This window comes from Hemiscyllium ocellatum, chromosome 7 (genome assembly GCF_020745735.1).
Source record: "Hemiscyllium ocellatum isolate sHemOce1 chromosome 7, sHemOce1.pat.X.cur, whole genome shotgun sequence".
NCBI lineage: Eukaryota > Metazoa > Chordata > Chondrichthyes > Orectolobiformes > Hemiscylliidae > Hemiscyllium > Hemiscyllium ocellatum.
Window position 1 is genome coordinate 12,686,243 of NC_083407.1, and position 21,899 is coordinate 12,708,141.

Here is a 21,899-nt window from a genome sequence, read left to right on the forward strand (position 1 = left end):
GGAAGAACATTTTCTGCTTGGGAATTCTACTGGACTCAACAACCTTAGGGCTTGTGGCACCTTTTTCTAGGTTCACCCCAACTCTCACACATTAGGTCTTGTTATCACATGCTCTGTTACACACAGCCCATAATTAGCCACTAATACTCCCCATTAGTGGCTATTCATTCTCCCAGGCTGACCATTATCCACTTCTATGTATGTCCACTTCTCTCTCTTTGGGCTCTATCTCCATCTATTGTTTGCTCCTTATCCCTTCCCCCCGCATTATTATCTGCATTAAAAAAATGTTTTCCTAGCAACCATCAGTTCTGAAGAAGGGTCACTGGATCTGAAACATTAACTCTGATTTCTTTCCATCTATTTTTGAGTTGTCTACAAATTTGGCTACAGTACATTGATTTCTTTCCTCCAAGCCAATAATATATGAACCCCACCAGTCACAGGTCACCAACCTGAAAAAGAACTCCTTATCCCTGCTTACTGTATCCTGCCCATGAGCCAAGTCTTTAGCCATGCCAGTATACTAAATGATTTTAGAACATAGAACATAGAACAATACAGCGCAGAACAGGCCCTTCGGCCCTTGATGTTGAGAACTATTCTCAGCTCGTCCCCCTACACTATCCCAAAATCATCCATGTGCTTATCTAAGGATTGTTTAAATCTCCCTAATGTGGCTGAGCTGACTACATTAGCAGGTAGGGCATTTCACACCCTTACCACTCTCTGAGTAAAGAACCTGCCTCTGACCTCTGTCTTAAATCTATCACTCCTCAATTTGTAGCCACGCCCCCTCATATAAGCTGACATCATCCTAGGAAAAAGACTTTCACTGTCAACCCTATCTAATCCTCTGATCATCTTTTATGTCTCTATCAAATCCCCTCTTAGCCTTCTTCTTGCCAATGAGAACAGACCCAAGTCTCTCAGCCTTCCCTCATGAGACCTTTTACTTGTATGAAACTGTAATCTTTTGCTATAAATTCTCATCGTCCTCCTCCACAACCACCTGATGAAGGAGAGGTGCTCCGAACGCTAGTGCTTCCAAATAAATCTGTTGGACTATAACCTGGTGTTGTGTGATTTTTAACTTTGTCCACCCCGTCCAATATCCGCTCCTCCACATCTTGTAAATAGTACACTCTGCTGTTATTGAGCATCGGTGGTGGAGGGAGTGGGTACTTGTGGAAGTAGTGTCAGCTGAGGAGGCTGCTTTGGATGGTATCAAGAGCATAATGTGGAGATGGCGGTGTTGGACTGGGGTAGACAAAGTCAGAAGTCACATGACACAGGGTTATGATCCAACAGGTTTATGTGAAATCACAAGCTTTTGGAATGAGGCTTCTTAATCAGGTGAAGGAGCAGCGCTCCAAAAGCTTGTGATTTCAAATAAACCTGTTAGATTATAACCTGGTGTCATGTGACTTCTGACTTTCTCAAGAGCAATAAATACTGACCAGCCAGAGACACCCATGTCCCATTAGTAAATTTTCATGAAAACCCTCAGGACTAGAGCACTCACCTGCCTTGCAGCCAATTCGTTTGTCTAATACTACTTCTCCAGTGATGGTGACGGTACTTAATGCTTCCTCCATACTTTTTAGTAGTAATGGGATGATCAAAATATTCTCCATCATAATGACTGATGCAAAATATGGTTGAACTGCTCTGCCATTATTTTGTTCTCCAAAACTATTTTTCCAGATTTACTTTTTTAAAGGGCCTGTTCACTTTGACCTGTCTCTTCCTTTTTATATATTTAAAGAAGCTCTTTTTGTCAGTTTTTATATCCCTTGATAGTTTGCCCTCAGTATATTTGGTTAGCCACAATTGGTACATCCCTCCCTTCCAATAGTGTTCAGAGATGTGTAGGTTAGGTGCAGTAGTCAGGGGCAAACGTAGAGAAATAGGTTTGGGGAAGGGTGGGTTACTCTTCAGAGAGTCAGTTTGGAGTTGTTGGGCCAAATGGCCTGTTTCCATACTGTAGGGATTCTATGATAAGTTCTATGATGAAAATCTTTCTTCCTTACTTGAATGCATGTTTTGCTGAGAGCCATTTTCCTTCCGCGATTGTCTGATATTACTTGCTGACTGTCATTCCTACTAATCTGTCCGCCTAGTTCACTTTAGCTAACTCTATCCTGTCATTGTAATTTAATTGCAATTTAAGTTAAATACTATGGTTTCTGACCCAAGTTTCTCACACTTGAACTGAATATTCAATTCTATCATTTCATGTTCACTACTTCCTCAGGGATTTTTACTCTGAAATAATTTATTAAACCTTCCTCAATACCTGTTTTCAGATCCAAGATAGCCTGCTCCCTGGCTGGCTCCATGCTGTATTGCTCTAGGAAACTATTCCTAATTCATGTTATGAATTTGTTGTCAGAGCTATCTTTCCAACTTGCTTAACCCAAACAACATGAAGATTAAAGTTACCCATAATTATTGCTCTATTCTTTTTACATGCTTTTATTATTTGTTGATTTATAGTCTTGCCTACTGAGTAGCTACTCTCTCAGGGTCTCTGCATTATCCCTACCAGTGTCTTTTCTTCGTTTCTGATTATTAACACCCCATCCAAACAGACACTACACCTTTCAAGCCGAGATCATCTCTCACAACTGTCCTCATTTAATCTCTCACAGATAGTGCTATGTCACCACCTTATCCATCCCCTCTGTCTCTCCAAAACGTCAAATATCCCCGAATGTTAAGTTCCCAGTTTTGATTTCCTTGTAACCATGTTCCTGTAATGGTTATGAGATCACATTCATTTAGGTTGATTTACATCATCAGTTCATCTACTTTATTACAAATGCTTTGTGCATAAAGATACAAAACCTTTAAGTTAATTCTATTAAATAATTTTCCAACACTTTCATGGTTCCTTGGTACAATATAATTTCACACATTCTGTCTCATCCTTTAATTTCCTGGTAACAATTGGGGTGGCATAGTGGCTCAGTGGTTAGCACTGCTGTCTCACAGCACCGGGGTCCAGGTGTGATTCCACCCTCAGGTGACTGTCTGTGTGGAGCTTGACAATTCCATCTGTATGGATTTCCTCGGAATGCTCCAGTTTCCTCCCAGAGTCCAGAGATGTGCAGGTTAGGTGGATTGGCCATGGGAAATTTCTTTAAATATATAAAATGAAAAAGAGTGGCTAATGTAAACATTGGACCTTTAGAGGATGAGAAGGGCTGGGGGGGGCGGGAATCCAAGATGGCAGTAGTCTGAACAGTCTGCTGTGTTGGGCTCTATGCCATACCCCATGCAAAGTGGGCTCCTAGTAAAAAATGAGGTCTGCAGATGCTGGAGATCACAGCTGAAAATGTGTTGCTGGTCAAAGCACAGCAGGCCAGGCAGCATCTCAGGAATAGGGAATTCGACGTTTCGAGCATAAGCCCTTCATCAGGAATGGGCTGATTCCTGATGAAGGGCTTATGCTCGAAACGTCGAATTCCCTATTCCTGAGATGCTGCCTGGCCTGCTGTGCTTTGACCAGCAACACAAAGTGGGCTCCTACCATCACCACCACCACCCCAGAAGAAAGTTTGTAATGTAAAGTCGGTAGAATATGTAGAATCCTTTTAAATTAAGATTTGACAGATCTGGAGCTGAAATGAAGACATCCAAGGGAAAGAGAGCAAAGGAAGCGCAGCAGGCAGGACACTCCTCTACTATGTCGGGCACACCCACAGCCGTTACCTTGAGACCGTGGTGATGCCCTTAAGTTCAGTGAAGCAACAGCATTTACTCACGGAGTTCGCAAAACTCTGTGAAAAAAATCAAGGGAGGGCTGGAACCAATTACTGCCACGCTGGCAAAGCATGAGCAGGAGATCTGGGCCTTGGATGAGCACGTGGAAGCAGTGGAACAGAGGACTGCAGCCTCGGAGGCCGTGACAGAGAGCTCCAAGGGGCGGGTCTGAACCTTGGAAGGCCAGGTTCGCGTCCTGTTGGAACAAGTAGATGACCTCGAAAATTGAGGGTTGGACAAAAAGAATCTATGGATCTTGGGCTTACCGGAGCGTGAAGAAAGTGAAAGCCTCACTGATTTTCTTGAGAGGTGGCTTCTGGACTTGCTGGGCCTGGAGAGCGAGTCGGGCCGGATGAGTGTGGAGTGGGCCTACCGGGTTGTCATGTACAGGTTCGAGCTGGCCCGATCCTAGTGCGACTCTGGCCTTACAAGGAAAAGCAATTCATAATAGAAACAGCCAGAAGATTGGGAGGAGATCCACAGGCTTTGGCTTATAAAGGTTTGAAGATCATGTTTTTTCATGACTTTCTGGGGCCATAATTAAGAAAAGGAAGACCTTTGATGATGTAAAGAAAAGAATTAAGAGATTTCAACATTCTATATTCTCTGACGGACCCAGCAATGCTACGTTTCAATTATGGGGGAGCTGTTCACAACTTTAATTTGACAGAAAAAGTAAAAGAGTTTTTGAATGTGCTGAAATGATAGACTTTGGTTGAGGGTGAAGGAGGAAAAGATGCGTGCGGATAATGGCATAATATAACTTTTTTTTTCATCTTCCCTGTCTTTGTTCTTTTCCCTTTTGTGGTCTTGGGCCTTACAGGTTTGGTATTGCTTTTGTGTAAAATCTGGTATGTTTTATATTATATCTGTTTGGTGGTTATGAGTTATTCTATTGTTCCATTTTGCTGGGTGAGGGATGGTTACTCCTTTGATGTAAAGATGTCTGGGGCTGAGATGTGGAGGGGGAGGGGTGGGCGTCCATTGTTAACTTGTAGAAGTGTAAATGATATGTTTTTTTCCCATTGCTTGGGTTTGGGGTGTGGCCTTAACAGGAAGGCGCTAGGATGGTTGTGAGGTTGGGAGCGAAGGCTCTCTATGGGCAAGGTGGGGTGGGGTGTGTGTGGGTGGGGAGATCTCTGCAGATTTGTGGTTTTTTGTGTTTATTTGTTCAAGTTAGGAGTAGAGGTTAGTTTTATCATATTAGTAGTTTTGGTAGTATTCGTAGGAATAGTCTTTAGATTTGATAAAGTTTGCTTCTCCTCCAGGCTGCAGGCTGTGGGTGTGGTCTTGGTATGTACTGTACGATTATAGGAGGAGACTTTGATCATCTCATGGACCCTGGTGTAGTCAGGATGCCAAGATGGCAGTCTAGACAGGTAGTGGACTTGTGTGAGGAGTTGGGGCTAGTGGATGTGTAGAGGTGCCTCCACCCGAATGGGAGGGTCTTTGCTTTTTACTCCAACCCACACAAGTGCTACACAAGAATTGAAATGTTCTTTGTTCCGTCAGTTTGTTTGGATTTGGTGTTGGCCTGCAGGACTGGGCGCATAACTATTTCGGACCATGTGGCAGTATATTTAGATGTTAAGACCAAAGGTAATGGAGTAGGCATGCGGCTGTGGCGCATGGATGCATTTCCTTTGAAGGATGACAACTTTATACAATATATCACAAGGGAGTTCAGGGCCTTTTGGGATATCAATCAGTGCTCTGGGAGACCATTCTTAAGGGGCATGATTATTTCATACTTGACAACAAGAAGGAGACCAAAAAGAGAGCAGCAGTGTATGCTTGAGGCCTGGCTGAAGGTAGGCATATTATACCAGACCACCTGTGATCAAATTGCAACCGGTCACGGCTCTCCGGGCTGCTCTGGACTCAGCGCTCACACAAGTGGCAAAGAGAGGGGTCTCCTTTGCAAAGCAAAGACTGTTTATTATCACAGAAGAGGTAGCATTGGGAAAAATAATGGAGCTAAGGATAGACCAGTCTCCTGGCCCCGATGGAATGTATCCTAAGGTACTAAAAGAGATGACGGGAGAACTAGCAAGTGCATTTGTGCTAATTTTCCAAAATTTGTTGGACTCTGGGTCAGTTCCAACAGATTGTAATTTGTGATGCCATTATTTAAAAACAGTATTTATAGACTGGTTAGCTTATAAACTGGTTATAGACTGGTTAGCTTAACTTCTGTAGTGGGGAAGATGCTTGAGTTATTATCAAGGAAGAAATAGCAAGGCATCTTGATAACATTGTCCCATTAGGCAGATGCAGCATGGATTCATGAAGGGCAGGTCATGCTTAGCTAATTTTTTGGAATGCTATGAAGACATTATGAACACAGTGGAAAACGGGGACCCAGTAGAAGTGGTATATCTGGATTTCCAAAAAGCCTTCGACAAGGTCCCACATAAAAGACAGCTGCATAAGATAACGATGCATGGCATTACAGGTAAAGTATTAACATGGATAGAGGATTAGTTGACTAACAGGAAGCAAAGAGTGGGGATAAATGAGTGCTATTCTGGCTGGTAATCAGTAACTGGTGGTGTGCCTCAGGGATCAATATTGGGACCGCAATTAATCACAATTTACATCGATGATTTGGAATTGGGGACCACGTGTAGTTTGTCAAGGTTTGCCAATGACACTAGGATGACTGGCAGAGCAAAGTTTGCAGAGGATGTGAAACTTTGCAGAAGAACTTGGATACTTTAAGTGAGTGGGCTAAGGTCTGGCAGACGGAATACAATGTTAAAGAATGTATAGTTATCCATTTTGGTAGGACAAAAAGTAAACAGACTATTACTTGAATGGTAAAAAGTTGCAGCGTGCTGTTGTGCAGAAGGTCCTGGGTGTCCTTGCTATTGAGGTCACAGAAGGTTGATTTACAGGTACAACATGTAATTAGGAAGGGAAATGGAATTTTGTCCTTCATTACTAAAGGGATTGAGTTTAAAAGCAGAGAGGTTATGTTGCAGTTGTACAGGGTGCTGGTGAGGCCACACCTGGAGTACTGCGTGCAGTTTTGGTCTCCTTACTCGAGAAATGATGTACTGGCACTAGAGGGGGTGCAGAGGAGGTTCACTAGGTTGTTTCTAGAGTTGAGGCAGTTGGTTTATGAGGAGAGTCTGAGTAGACTGGAATTATATTTGTTGGAATTTAGAAGAATGAGGAGGGATCTTATAAAAACATCTAAAATTATGAAGGGAATAGATAAGATAGACTTAGAGGGGATGCTTTTACTGGTGGGTGAAACTAGGACAATAGGGCATAGCCTCAGGATTAGAGGGAGCAGATTTAGGATTCAATTAAGAAGGAACTTCTCCACCCAGAGGGTTATGAATCTATGGAATTCTCTGCTCAGTGAAGGAGTTGATGCTACTTCAGTAAATGTTTTTAAGGCTCGGTAGATTTTTTTTGAACAATAAAGAAATCAAGGAATACAATGAGAGGCGGGTAAGTGGAGCTGAGTCCACAAAAAGGTCATGATCTTATTGAATGGAGGAGCAGGCTCAAAGGGCCAGAAAGCCTACTCCTGCTCCTAGTTCTGATGTTATGTATGTAAATTGGCACATCTAGGGATGTGCAGGCTGTGTGGATTCGCCACAGGAAATGCAGGGTTACAGGGATAGGGTGGGTCTGGGTGGGATGCTGTTCAGAGGGTTGGTTTGAACTAGATGGGCTGAATGATCTGCTTGAAATTGTGTTGCTGGTTAAAGCACAGCAGGTCAGGCAGCATCCAAGGAATAGGAAATTCGACGTTTCGGGCATAAGCCCTTCATCAGGAATGAGAATGATCTGCTTCCATACTGTAGGCATTCTATGAATCAGCTTCATCACCAACCTGCAATCCGACTTGTGCCTTTACCTTTGACTTTTTTATGTTTGATATGCTTCCCTTTATTGGTCAGAGCACTGAGGATAGGAGTCGGGAGGTCATGTTGTGGCTGAACAGGACATTGGTTAGGCCACTTCTTGGAATATTGTGTGCAATCCTCATCTCCCTGCTATGGGAAGGATGTTGTGAAACTTGAAAGGGTTCAGAAAAGATTCACAAGGATGTTGTCAGGGTTGGAGGATTTGAGCTATAGGGAGAGGCTGAACAGGCTGGGGCTGTTTTCCCTGGAGCTTCAGAGGCTGAGGGGTGACCGTATAGTGGCTTATAAAATCATGAGGCGCATGGATTGGGTAAATAGACAAGATCTTTTTCCTGGGGTGGGGGAGTCCAGAACTAGAGGGCATAGGTTTAGGGTGAGAGGGGAAAGATATAAAAGAGACCTAAGGGCCAACGTTTCCATGCAAAGGGTGGTATGTGCATGGAATGAGCGCCAGAGGAAGAGGTGGAGGCTGGTACAATTATAACATTTAAAGGACATCAGGATAGATCTATGAATATGAAGGGTCTAGAGAGATATGGGCCAAGTGCTGGCAAATGGGACTAGATAAGATTAGGATATCTGGTCAGCATGGACAAGTTGGACCGAAGGGTCTGTTTCTGTGCTGTACATCTCCATGACTCAATGCACCCCTCCAATGTGCTCCATCCAATTCTCAGCCTCCATTATTGAGCTTAAAGCCCTATTCGCAGCCCTAGTTAAGTGATTTTACAGGACACCAGTCCTCGCATGATTCAGGTGGAGCCCATCCCATTGGTACAGCTCCCACTTCCCCAGTACTTGTACCCATGACCAATGAATTCAAACCTGTTTCTCCCACACCAATCTTTGAGCCATGTGGTAACATCTTTAACCTTGTTGACCCTGTGCCAATAAGCTCCTGGCTTAGGTACCAAGCCAAAGATTATTACCTTCTTGGTTTTGCTTTGTAATTTAGCTTCTGGCTACTTGCATTCCTTCAGTAGAACCTCTTTCCTCTATCTACCTATATCATTGGTACCTACATGGACCATGACAACCGGATCTTTCCCGTGTCACTCCAAGTTTCTTAGCAACCCAGAGGATATATCCTGAACCCAAACATCCGGGCAGGCAACATCACCTTTGACCACAGAGAACAGTATCCATTTCCCTGAACATACTTTCCCCGATTACAACTCCATTTCTTTCTCCTCCCTCCTTTTGAATTTCTCCCTGTACCATGGCACTATGGTCACTTTGCTTATCCTCTGTACAATCCCCGCTCTCAAACATTGTGGTGGGATCTCAAACCTGTTAGACAGGCTCAAGGAGTGAGTCTCCTACGTCCCTCTACCTATCTCGCTTGTAGCCACCACAAAGGGTAATTACAGATAATGACTGTCAGACCCAGCAGCAGGAGGAGGCCATTCAGTCCCTCAAGCCTGTTCTGCCATTTGACACGATCATGCCCTGATTGCATCTCAGCTTCAATTCCACCTTCCTGTCCATTCTCCATAAAGCTTAAACTAATTAAAATTCCTTTTAAATATACTCAATATCCCAGCATCCATACACCTCACTTTATGGCAGTGAATCCCACAGATTCACAACCCTTTGAGAGAAGCAGTTTCTCCTCTATTTAATTCTGTTACCCATTATCCTAAAACAATGACCTCTTGTTCTATATTGCCTCACATGGAAATATCCTTTTTACATCTACTTTATCAATTCCCTTTAGCATCTTAAATACCTCAATTCTTATTCTTCTAAACTCCAGTGAGTACAGGCCTAAATTGCTCAATGTCTCCTCATAAGACAAGCCCTTCATCTCTGGAATCAATCTAGTCAACCTCCTCTGAACTGCCTACAATGCAATTACACCCATCTTGAAACAAAGGGACCAAAATTGTCCACAATACCCCATGTGAAATCTCAGTAATGCCCTCATACAGTTGCTGACAACATTTCCTACTTTTATACTCTATTCCTTTAAATGCCAGCATTCCATTTGCCTTCCTTGTTACCTGCTGTCCTTGTATATAGTTTTCTGCAATTCATGCACAAGGACACTCAGATCCCCATGCATCAAAGCACTCTGACGTTTCTACCCATTTAGATAATAAGTTGCCATTCTATTTCACTGACCGATGTAGGTAATGGCTAATGGATTAGGGTTCTTCAATGCATTGATCTCTGTAGATCTAATTTATAAAGGTTTGATGGATTGGCCGTGCTAAATTGCATATAGTGTTCACAGATATGGTCAAAAATCAAATGACACTAGATTATTGTCCAACAGGTTTATTTGAAATTTCAAGCTTTTAGAGCGCAACTCTTTCCTCAGGACTGCAATGATAGAGAGGTATAAGACACAGTATTTACACAGATTTGATGTCTGTGTCTATATATGTGATTTTCTTGGAGATTCTCTCTACTTTGAGCCTCTTATACTTGGATTATAACTTGGTGCCATTTGATTTCTGACTTTGTCCACTCCAACCCAATCTGGCATCTCCACATCATGGCTATGACCAACACCATGAACCGCTGGCTCAAAGTAGAGAGGACCTCCAAAAAAATTGCACAACATCAAATTTGCATAAATACTGTGTCTTATACCTCTCTATCATAACACGCCTGAGGAACAAGCTGAGCTCTGAAAGCTTGCAATTTCAAATGAACCTGCTGGACCATAATCTGGTATTGTTTGATTTTTGACCTTGTTCAGCTCCCAGTCCAACTCTGGCATCTCCACATCACATATGTAGGGATGTGCAGGTTAGGTGGATTAGCTGTGGAAAATGCAAGGTTTCAGGGATGAGGTAAGGGTGTAGGTCTGGGTGGGATGCTCTTTAGAGAGTCAGTGTGGATTTGATGGGCCAGTTGGTCTGCTTCCTCACTATCGAGAGTATATGATTCTAAAAAGCCATACATCCAACATAAATAATTATGAAATAGGAACAGTAGGAGGTCAGTTCTGTCAACCATACCAATCAATAAGATCATGGCTAACCTTCCACCACAATTACTCATCCCTACTTTGTCCTTGCTTGCAAATGTCTGTCTGTCTCAGCCTTAAATATACCAAATGAGTGAACATTCATAGTCCTCTGGTGTAGAGAATTATAAATACACACCACTAGCTTTCTGGAGTGCAATTGATTCTCAGATTGGTGACAACCTGCTGTTTAGAACAAGTCAAAAGGCTGTTGTCAGATAGCTTTCCAACCTAAAGGCACTGATGTCAGCTTGTCTCACAAGAGTTTTAAATCCAGCTTCTTCAGAATTTACACCATCTTCAAGTTGTGAAAACATATACGTTGTACACGTTTTGCAACACAGCAAATGTCAGTTTTTCCCAATTTATATTCCAAAAATATATCCCTTGAATAGTTATAGAAGAAAGTGAGGAGTGCTGATGCTGGAGATCAGAGTCGAGAATGTGGTGCTGGTATAGCACAGCCGGTCAAGCAGCTTCCGAAGGGCAGGAGAATCGACGTTTCAGGCATCGTTCCTGATGAAAGGCTTATATCCGAAATGTCGATTCTCCTGCTCCTCAGATGCTGCCTGACCAGCTGTGCTTTTCCAGCACCACACTCTCGACTTGAACAGTTATAGTCAACCTTCCTGGTGTAATATTTAAACCAAATTTGACAGTTTATTGTCACAAGTCACACAACCTTGGTGATAGTCCAACAGATTTACTTAAAATCACAAACTTTCGGAGCACTGCTGCTTTGTCAGGTGAACTCAATTAATTGTCTGTCATCATTAATTAATGCCTTCTGCATAGGAACACCTCTACCAATCAGCACTCTCCTCTCACACAGTATAATTGTTTCTTTCCCATTACTTTGGTAATTCTTACAAATTTCCACAATGAATGCAAGATAATAAACTTCAACAAAATCTGTTTTTAACAAAATGAAAAGTTCTGTGCTACCAAACCACTATTCCTTTAAAAATGTTTATTTTTATCTTTTAATATCATTTCCAAATTGTTGTGTATTAATTCCGTTCTCGTTTATTGCTTCCTTACTTTGACTTATTATCCTGTGCTTTATCTTAGCATACATGCATGTTCATTGTAGCCATTGTCACAGAATCATTTTAGTGTTTTGGTGCAAGAAGAGGCCATTCGGCCCGTTGTGCCTGCATCCACTCTCCAAATTAGTATCTTTACTAAGTGCCATTCCCTTGCTTTTCCCTTGCACATTACTTCCATTTAAATAACCACCCAATTTCCTCTTCCATAACTCAGTTAAAACCTGCCATGCTTCTATCCAGACATGAGTCAGGCACGTGAAGAAATTACTCGCGTATTGCAGTTGTTTCTGTTGCAGCTTACTTTAAAAACTGTGCGCTCTTGTTCTCAATACTTTTCCCAAGTTCTCCCGACTTAGTCCATCCAATCCCTTCATGATTTTGAAGCCCTCTGTCAGATTTCCTCTTGGCTTTCTTCTGTCCAAGGATAACACCCCTAACCCCTTCGAACTGTCCTCACCACTTTCTCAGAGCCTACCCACCGATCCCTCAAGAAAGTAAAACCTACAATTCTCTTTTGGATGGGAACAGAGTTTTGTGCACTTCCGATATCTTTTCAGTAATTACTTTCATCACTCAAAATATTTCCTTTCTACATGAAATGCTTACTATAATCTTCAAGCCATAGTATGAAACTAGACACTTACGATTAGCCCTGGACATGCTTGAATTGTGATTTTCTGTGCTCATCACTTAATCCTACAAACTGTCGAAAACTAGGAGAGCTCTTTTTGTCACAGTTTTTGATTGTGGAAATTCACCAAGTTTTTTTTTAGCTGGCACTTTACAAACCCATGATTGCTACCATCTAGAAGGACAAGTCACCAGGTTACAGTCCAACAGGTTTATTTGAAATCACAAGCTTTCAAAGTGCTGCTTCTTCATCAGGTCACTAAACCTGTTGGACTATAACCTAGTGTCGTGTGACCTCTGACCTTGTCCACCCCAATCCAACACCGACACCTCCTCATCACAGCAGATATATGGGAACACCACCACCTGCAAGTTCCCCTCCAAGTCTCTCACTATCCTGACTTTGAAGTATATTGCTATTCCTCCAGTATTCCAGATCCAAATCCTGGAACTCTCTCCCATCAGCACTTTGTGTCTAACACAGCAAATAGTGGTTCAAAAAGGCAGGTCAGTACGCTTTCTCAAGAAAACTAAGACTGGGCTATAAATGCTGATTCAGCCAGTGGGAGTTACAACACCTGAAAAAAAAACAAAATGTAAGTTTTATGAGAGAATGTATAATGGTTATGTTTTATGAAATTGTTGCAAGAAAGCAAATTGGAATATATGTCAAAAACGCTCACTAAATCGAGCATCAATTTCAACGAGACCTGAAGGAACTGAAGAGAGAAATTAGTAAGTAAAACAGTGCACAACAGTGGCAAATATTCTACCATGAAATGGTGAAAGTAATAGTATTGCTGTAACTAATATAGCAGAAGTTGAAATTTATAGACTCTTAGAGATGTACACCATGGAAACAGACCCTTCAGTCCAACCCGTCCATGCTGACCAGATATCCCAACCTAATCTAGTCCCACTTGCCAACACACGGCCCATATCCCTCCCAGCCCTTCCTATTCATATACCCATCCAGATGCCTTTTAAATGTTGCAATTGTATCAGCCTCCACCAGTTCCTCTGGCAGCTCATTCCATACACGTACCACCCTCTGCATGAAAAAGTTGCCCCTGAGGTCTCTTTTATATCTTTCCCCTCTCACACTAAACCTATGCCCCTCTAGTTCTGGACACTACCACCCAAGGGAAAAAACCTTGTCTATTTACCCTATCCGTGCCCCTCAGGGAAAACAGTCCCAGCCTATTCAATCTCTCCCTATAGCTCAAACTCTCCAACCCTGGCAACATCCATGTAAGTTTTCTCTGACTCTTTCAAGTTTCACAATATCCATTTAATAGGAAGGAGACCAGAATTGCATGCAATATTCCAAAAGTGGTCTAACCAATGTCTGGTTCTGCCATTTACTGTATAATTTCCATCTGTACTTGACTTTCCGAAGTGCATCACCTCACGTTTGTCCGGATTAAACTCCATCAGCCATTTTACAGCCATATCTCTGAATGATCTATACCCTGGTGTATCCTCTAACAATCCTCCTCACTATCCGCAACTCCACCAATCTTTGTATCGTCCGCAAACTTAATAATTAGACCAGCTATATTTTTTTCCAAATCATTTATGTAGATCAGGAACCGCAGAGGTCCCAGCACTGACACCTGTGAAACACCACTAGTCACAACCCTCCATCCAAGAAGCAGTCTTCCACCACTACCCTCTGTCTCTCATGACTAAGCCAGTTCTATATCCATCTTGCCGGCTCACCCCAATACCATGTGACTTCACCTTTTGCATTAGTTTGCAACAATGGACCTTATCAAAAGCTTTACTGAAGTCCATGCAGACAATATCCCTCATCAATCATCTTCGTCACCTCCTCAAAAAACTCTAACAAGTTAGTGAGGCACGACTTCCCCCGCACAAAACCATGGTATCACTAATAAGTCCATTTGCTTCTAAATGATATAGACCTTGTCCCTGAGAATCTTTTCCAATAATTTCCCTACCACCGATATGAGGCTCACAGACCTGTAATTTCCAGGATTATCCCTGTTACCCTCCTTGGGACAATGGGACAACTTTATCTTTTCTTCAGGCTTCTGGGACCCCACCTGTGGCCCAAGAGGATGCAAAGATGTCTGTCAATACTCCAGTAATTTGTTCTCTTGCCTCCCTCAATATTCTGGGATAGATCCCATCAGGATCTGGGGAATTATCTACCTTAATACATTTTCATGCAGAATATCTCTTCATTTTTAAAAGCATCTTGTTTCAGAAGTTCAACGCTCCATTCTGAGGTTATCCTTCATCAATTCCTTTTCTTTGGTGAATACTGACACAAAGTATTCATTTAGGGCCTCACCAATCTCTTCTGGCTCCACACATACATTCCCTCCTTTGTCCTTGACGGTGCCAACCCTTTCCCTGACTATCCTCTTGCTTTTTATATATATATAATATATAGTTAATGACTTTCATGACCTCTTTTAGCCTTTCTAATTCCTTGTTTAAGTTCTTTCTTACTTTCCCTGTGTACTTCAAGGGCTTTGTCAGTTCACATCCTCCTAAATCTCGGGTCATCCAAAATCCACATAACTTCCCATTCCTATCCTTCACTCTTGCAGGGACGTGCCGTTCCTGAATTCTTATCAAACTGCCACTTGAAATACTTCCACATATCCAAAGTGGATTTACCCTCAAACAGCTGCCTCCAATCAACATTTTCCAGTTCCTGCCTAATATTGTTGTCATTTGCCTTCACCCAATTTAATACATTTACCAGAGGACTGCTGTTATCCCAATCCACGAGTAACTTAAAACTCACGGTGTTATGGTCACTACTCCCAAAATGCTCCCCCATTAAATCTTCACTCACCTGGCTGAGCTTATTTCCCAAAACCAGGTGCAGTATTACCTCTTTCCTGGTTGGACTGTAATATATTGTGTCAAGATACCTTCCTGAATGGCCCTTAGAAATTTTGCCCCATCCAAGCCCCGAGCACATAGTCCCAGTCGATGTAGGTGAAGTTTAAATCACCCACAACAACCCTGCATTTTTACATATTCCCAAAATCTGTCTACATACTCTCTCCTCTATCATCCGATGGCTATGGGGAAGCTGTAGTATACCCCCAACATTGTGATTTCTCCTTTCCTATTCCTGACTTCTACCCATACCGCCTCGCTACATGAGTCCTCTGATGTTATCTCCCTCAGTACGGCTGTGAGATACCCCTTTACCAGTAATGCAACTCCCCCACCCCTTTTACCTCCCTTTCTATCACACCTGAAACATGTAACTTCTGGGACATTCAGCTGTCAGTCCCGACCCTCTTTCACCCAAGTCTCTGTAATCACAATAGTGTCATAGTTCTGCCCCAACCAAGCCCCTAGCATGTAATCAGTCCCAGTTCCTGATGAAGGACTTATCCCAAAACATCGTCTCTCCTGCTCATTGGATGTTGCCCGACTGGCTGTGCTTTTCCAACGCCACATTTTTCAACTGTTCATTATGTTTTCCTCGTTTCTACTCTCCCTCAATTTCTGCATTTCCTGCCTTATCCTCTGATCATCCTTCTGCCACACTAGTTTTAAACCCTCCCCAACCAATCTACTACGTATCCCCCAGTCTCGGTCCTGCCCACGTGTAACCTATCCATTTTGTACAGGTCCTACCTCACCCAGAACCAGTCCCAATGCTCCTCGAATCTGAAACACGTCCCCTCACACGATCTTTTCAGCCCCATGTTCATCCTATATATTCTACTCTGATTAGCTTGTGGCACTGGTAGTAATCCTGGGATAACTACCTTTGAGATTCTATGTTTCAACTTTAGAGCATAGAACATAGAACAGAAAAATACAGCGCAGTACAGGCCCTTTGCCCTCGATGTTGCGCCGATCCAAGCCCACCTAACCTACACTAGCCCACTTTCCTCCATATGCCTATCCAATGCCCGTTTAAATGCCCATAAAGAGGGATGTTACTGGCAGGGCATTCCATGAACTCACGACTCGCTGAGTAAAGAATCTACCCCTAACATCTGTCCTATACCTACCACCCCTTAATTTAAAACTATGCCCCTTCGTAATATCTGACTCCATACGTGGAAAAAGGTTCTCATGGTCAACCCTATCTAAACCCCTAATCATCTTGTACACCTCTATCAAGTCACCCCTAAACCTTCTTTTTTTCCAATGAAAACAGCCCCAAGTGCCTCAGCCTTTCCTCATACGATCTTCCTACCATGCCAGGCAACATCCTGGTAAACCTCCTCTGCACCCGTTACAGTGCCTCCACATCCTTCCTATAGTATGGCGACCAAACTGCACACAATACTCCAGATGCGGCCGCACCAGAGTCTTATACAACTGCAACATGACCTCAGGACTCCGGAACTCAATTCCTCTACCAATAAAAGCCAGTACTCCATATGCCTTCTTCACAGCACTATTTACCTGGGTGGCAACTTTCTTGCTGGTTTTCTATATTCTGCTTTTAGGACCTCAACACTTTTTTAAAAAAATGTGTGTCGATAGTAGCAACGTGTAGCACAACTATTGGCCGTTCACCCTTCTCCTCCAGAAGGTCCGACAACTGCTGCAAGACATCCAGGTCCCTAGCACCGGGGAGGCAACACACCATCCTGGACTCTCATTTGCAGCCACAAAAATGCTTATCTATCCCATTTATGATTGAATTCCCTGTAACTATGCCTATTTTCCCCTCCCTCTGCAGCAGAGCCAACCAAGGTGCCATGAATTTGACTGTTGCTGTTATCCCCTGATGAAGGAGCAGCGCTCCGAAAGCTAGTGCTTCCAAATAAACCTGTTGGACTATAACCTGGCATGTTATTTTTAATTTTGTCCACCCCAGTCCAACGCTGGCACTGCCACATCATACCGAGAGGCCATCCAAAATGGTACATCTGTTTTGCAGGGGAATCACCACAGGAGATTCCTGAACTTCCTGCTTGACTCTCCTACTCCGCATGTGGTCTTTGAATCTGTGATGTGGCCACCTCTCCACACATTCTATCAATGATACTCTCCACCTCGTGAATGCCCCACCGTGTCTCCAGACAGTGCTCCAACTATGAGACTGAAAACTACACCAGGAAGCAGAAAATTATTACATCAGAGATGAGTGATATTGAAGAGTGAGAGGCAGATAAAATGGGAAATAGTGAAGATTTGTAAACCTTGACCAAAAACACATCCGAGCTTTAATATAGATATTTTTATTGGAAATTTAACATTTTGACAAATTTACAAAAATAAGCAGAATTTTCAAGCACAAACATTAATATAAAAATAGATCTTAAATATATAATCATCAAAATTCAACTAATCCACAATCATCCAGAGTGTATAGTTGAGTCGCTTACATCCTTCAAATAAGAGAAAATGTTCTCTAATACACTCATAACAGTATGATAAAAAGGAAGCTATTTCCAAACAATAAGAACAAACAAAAAAAAAATTAAACATGTTTGAATGGAGATCTTCCCCCTTGTTCTCAGGGGGCCTTACTACCTTTCCAACGTTCCAACATATCCTCTCCCAAACAGTGTCCCACCCTCGACCCGGGCGCTCCTTAATAGGATTTAGATATAATACCGAGCTAGAGTTAACAGTGAGCGCCGCACCCCCACCCCTCCCCACCCATACCTGAGTATATCTGATAGCATCAATGCCACGTACAAACACACATAACTATAAAATTACAACTCCAACAGATTACAGTTAAGTATAATAACATAAGATAGCAAGGAAGACAACCCCGCTCCCAGAGGCAAAAGTAAAGTAGAATAAAGTATCCATTTCTCCCCACGGAGTGTGGGAGAGGCAAGCCAACATAAATTGTCTCTTACGATTTATTTAACCGAGTCTAAAAGTTTCTTGGCCTCTTCCGGTGATCTAAAATTATACTCGGATCCTTCGTGGGTAAAGCATAATGTCGTTGGGTAGCGTAAGGTGTATTGAATATCTAAGTCCCTTAAACATTTCTTCACCTCATCAAATGCCTTCCTTCTTCGTGCCAAAGCCGGGGAGAAGTCCTGAAATAACATAATCTTGGATCCTTCATGAATCATAGCTTTAGGATCCTTTCCAAGCTTTCTGGAGGCATCCAGGAGTATCTGCCTCTCCCTATAACTCTGCAGCCAGAACAGGACCGGGCGTGGGCGCTGGTTTGGGCCAGATCCGCGTACTGCGACCCGGTAGGCCCACTCCACCCTTACCCGGTCAGTTTCAGCCCGCAGGTTTAAAAGCTGGGGCAGCCATCGCTCCAGAAATGCTACTAACTGTCCCTTCTCTTCTTGCTCGGGAAGGCCCAGCAACCGAATATTCTTTCTCTGATTTCTGTTGTCAATATCATCCATGTAGATTTCAAAGGCCCTGATTCTATGCTCCAGGGCTCCCACCTGTTCTGCAGCTGTTTGTGCTGCAGCCTCGGAGGTCGTGGCCTTTAGTTCCGCCCCCCTCCACTTGGCCCTGTAATTCCCCGATAGTTTGATTCTGTTTCTGCAGCTTTTCTTCGAATGCATTCCATCTCTGTCGGGATTCTGCGATGAAATTGACGAGTGTCGATTCCAATCTAGCAATCATCTCTATAAGGCCTGTTTTTACATCTTCGAGTAAAAAATGAGGTCTGCAGATGCTGGAGATCACAGCTGCAAATGTGTTGCTGGTCAAAGCACAGCAGGCCAGGCAGCATCTCAGGAATAGAGAATTCGACGTTTCGAGCATAAGCCCTTCACATTCCTGATGAAGGGCTTATGCTCGAAACGTCGAATTCTCTATTCCTGAGATGCTGCCTGGCCTGCTGTGCTTTGACCAGCAACACATTTGCAGCTGTTTTTACATCAGCTGCAGCCGGAGGAGAGGAGGGTGGGGGAGGGGTCTTTGTTTTCTGAGAGCTGCGGGGTCCCTTCGATTTACTCATTATCCACTCAGTATTAGACTATTTAAATATAATATTCAGCAGCTAATTAAGATTAAAGAAATTTTTTGGGTGGTTTGGCAAGTGTGGTGGGGGCAGGAAACCCACTTTTCCCAGGTTTTGGGAAGGGCTCTGTAGACTCAGACTTGCTGAGTCACCGCCATCTTGGATCTCCCATCCGAGCTTTAATAAAGGTCTCAAAGGAGATGAAGTCAGTTCAGAGACAATACTAGAGAACGAGGACTGGATATAAGCATGGTCAACTATGATCAAAAAGACAAGCAAATGAGAAAAGGGTAATACAGAGCGATGAGGAACTTTGAAAGATGATAGGGATGGAGGATGTTTCTGAGGGGAGATGGGTTTAGCAACAGATATGAACATAAAGGTGAACATTTAAAATTGGATACTGTAGGAGCCAATTTAGGACAACAAAGACATGGGTATTGGTGAATAAAACCTTATTAATTCTAGTACATGGCCAGCATAGCTTAGATGGTCCTACATACATGATACACTGGAAGACAAGAAGCCAGTTGAGCAAGGATCTTTGTGATGGAGTGGATAGGCTTGATAGTTCAAGTTGAGGATGAATTGGAAGCTACGTTTGTGAACGGGCCAGTTCAACTTGAGCCAATCACTGAGGAGAAGGCTAGAATTGGAAGCTTGGGTGTGTAATTTAAGCTGCAAGGCAAAGACAATCTCTTCCATCTTCCCAATTTAGAACTAGTGGAAACTCAAGCTCATTAAAGACCGCATGCCTTTACTATAGATGCAGTACAAGAGCTGAAGAGTGGGGATCTAGGGCTGCTGAATCCTTGACTTTAAATTTAATTTAATTTAATTTGAATATAAAAAGAGGTCCTCAAGAGTAGTAATATCTGGATTACTCCCGGTGCTACGAGCTAGTGAGGGCAGGAATAGGAGGATAGACAGGATGAATGCATTACTGAGGAGCTGGGGTATGGGAGAAGGATTCACATTTTTGGATCATTGGAATCTCTTTTGGGATAGAAGTGACCTGTACAAGAAGGACGGATTGCACCTAAATTGGAAGGGGCCTAATATAATGGCAGGGAGATTTGCTGGAGTTGCTTGGGAGGATATAAACTAGTAAGGTGGAGCGGTGGGACCCAGGGAGATAGTGAAGAAAGAGATCAAGCTGAGACTGGGACAGTTGAGAACAGAAGCTAGTCAAACAGTCAGGGACAAGGTAGGACTAATAAATTAAATTGCATTTATTTCAATGCAAGGGGCCTATAAGGGAAGGCAGATGAACTCAGGGCATGGTTGGGAACATGGGACTGGGATATCTGAGCAATTACAGAAGCATGGCTCAGGGATGGGCAGGACTGGCAACTTAATGTTCCAGGATACAAATGCTACAGGAAGGATAGAAAGGGAGGCAAGTGAGGAGAGGGTGTGATGTTTTTGATAAGGGATAGCATTACAGCTGTGCTGAGGGAGAATATTCCCAGAAATACATCCAGGGGAGTTATTTGGGTGGAACTGAGAAATAAGAAAGGGATGATCACCTTATTGGGATTGTATTATAGACCCACTAATAGTCAGAGGGAAATTGAGAATCAAACTTGTAAGGCATTTGATAAGGTTCCCCATGGTAGACTCATTCAGAAGGTCAGGAGAAATGGGATACAGGGGAACTTAGCTGTCTGGATACAGAATTGGCTGGCCAACAGAAGACAGTGAGTGGTAGTAGAAGGAAAATATTCTGCCTGGAAGTCTGTGGTGAATGGTGTTCCACAGGGATCTGTCCTTGGGCCTCTACTGTTTGTAATTTTTATTAATGACTTGGATGAGGGGATTGAAGGATGGGTCAGCAAGTTTGCAGATGACACAAAGGTTGGAGGTGTTGTTGACAGTATAGAGGGCAGTTGTAGGCTACAGCAGGACATTGACAGAATGCAGAGATGGGCTGAGAGGTGGCAGACGGAGTTCAACCTGGATAAATGCGAGGTGATGCATTTTGGAAGGTAGAATTTGAAAGCTGAGTACAGGATTAAGGATAGGATTCTTGGCAGTGTGGAGGAACAGAGGGATCTTGGTGTGCAGGTACATAGATCCCTTAAAATAGCCACCCAAGTGAACAGGGTTATTAAGAAAGCATATGGTGTTTTGGCTTTCATTAACAGGGGGATTGAGTTTAAGAGCCGTGAGATCTTGTTGCAGCTCAATAAAACTTTGGTTAGACCGCACTTGAAATACTGCGTCCAGTTCTGGTCGCTCTATTATAGGAAAGATGTGGATGCTTTGGAAAGGGTTCAGAGGAGGTTTACCAGGATGCTGCCTGGACTGGAGGGCTTATCTTATGAAGAGATGTTGACTGAGCTCGGACTTTTTTCATTGGAGAAAAGGAGGAGAGGGGACCTAATTGAGGTATACAAGATAATGAGAGGCATAGATAGAGTCGATAGCCAGAGACTATTTCCCAGGATAGAAGTGACTAGCACGAGGGGTCATAGTTTTAAGCTGGTTGGAGGCAAGTATAGAGGGGATGTCAGAGGCGGGTTTTTTACACAGAGTTGTGAGAGCATGGAATGCATTGCCAGCAGCAGTTGTGGAAGGAAGGTCATTGGGGACATTTAAGAGACCACTGGACATGCATATGGTCACAGAAATATGAGGGTGCATACATGAGGATCAGTGGTCAGCACAACATCGGGGGCTGA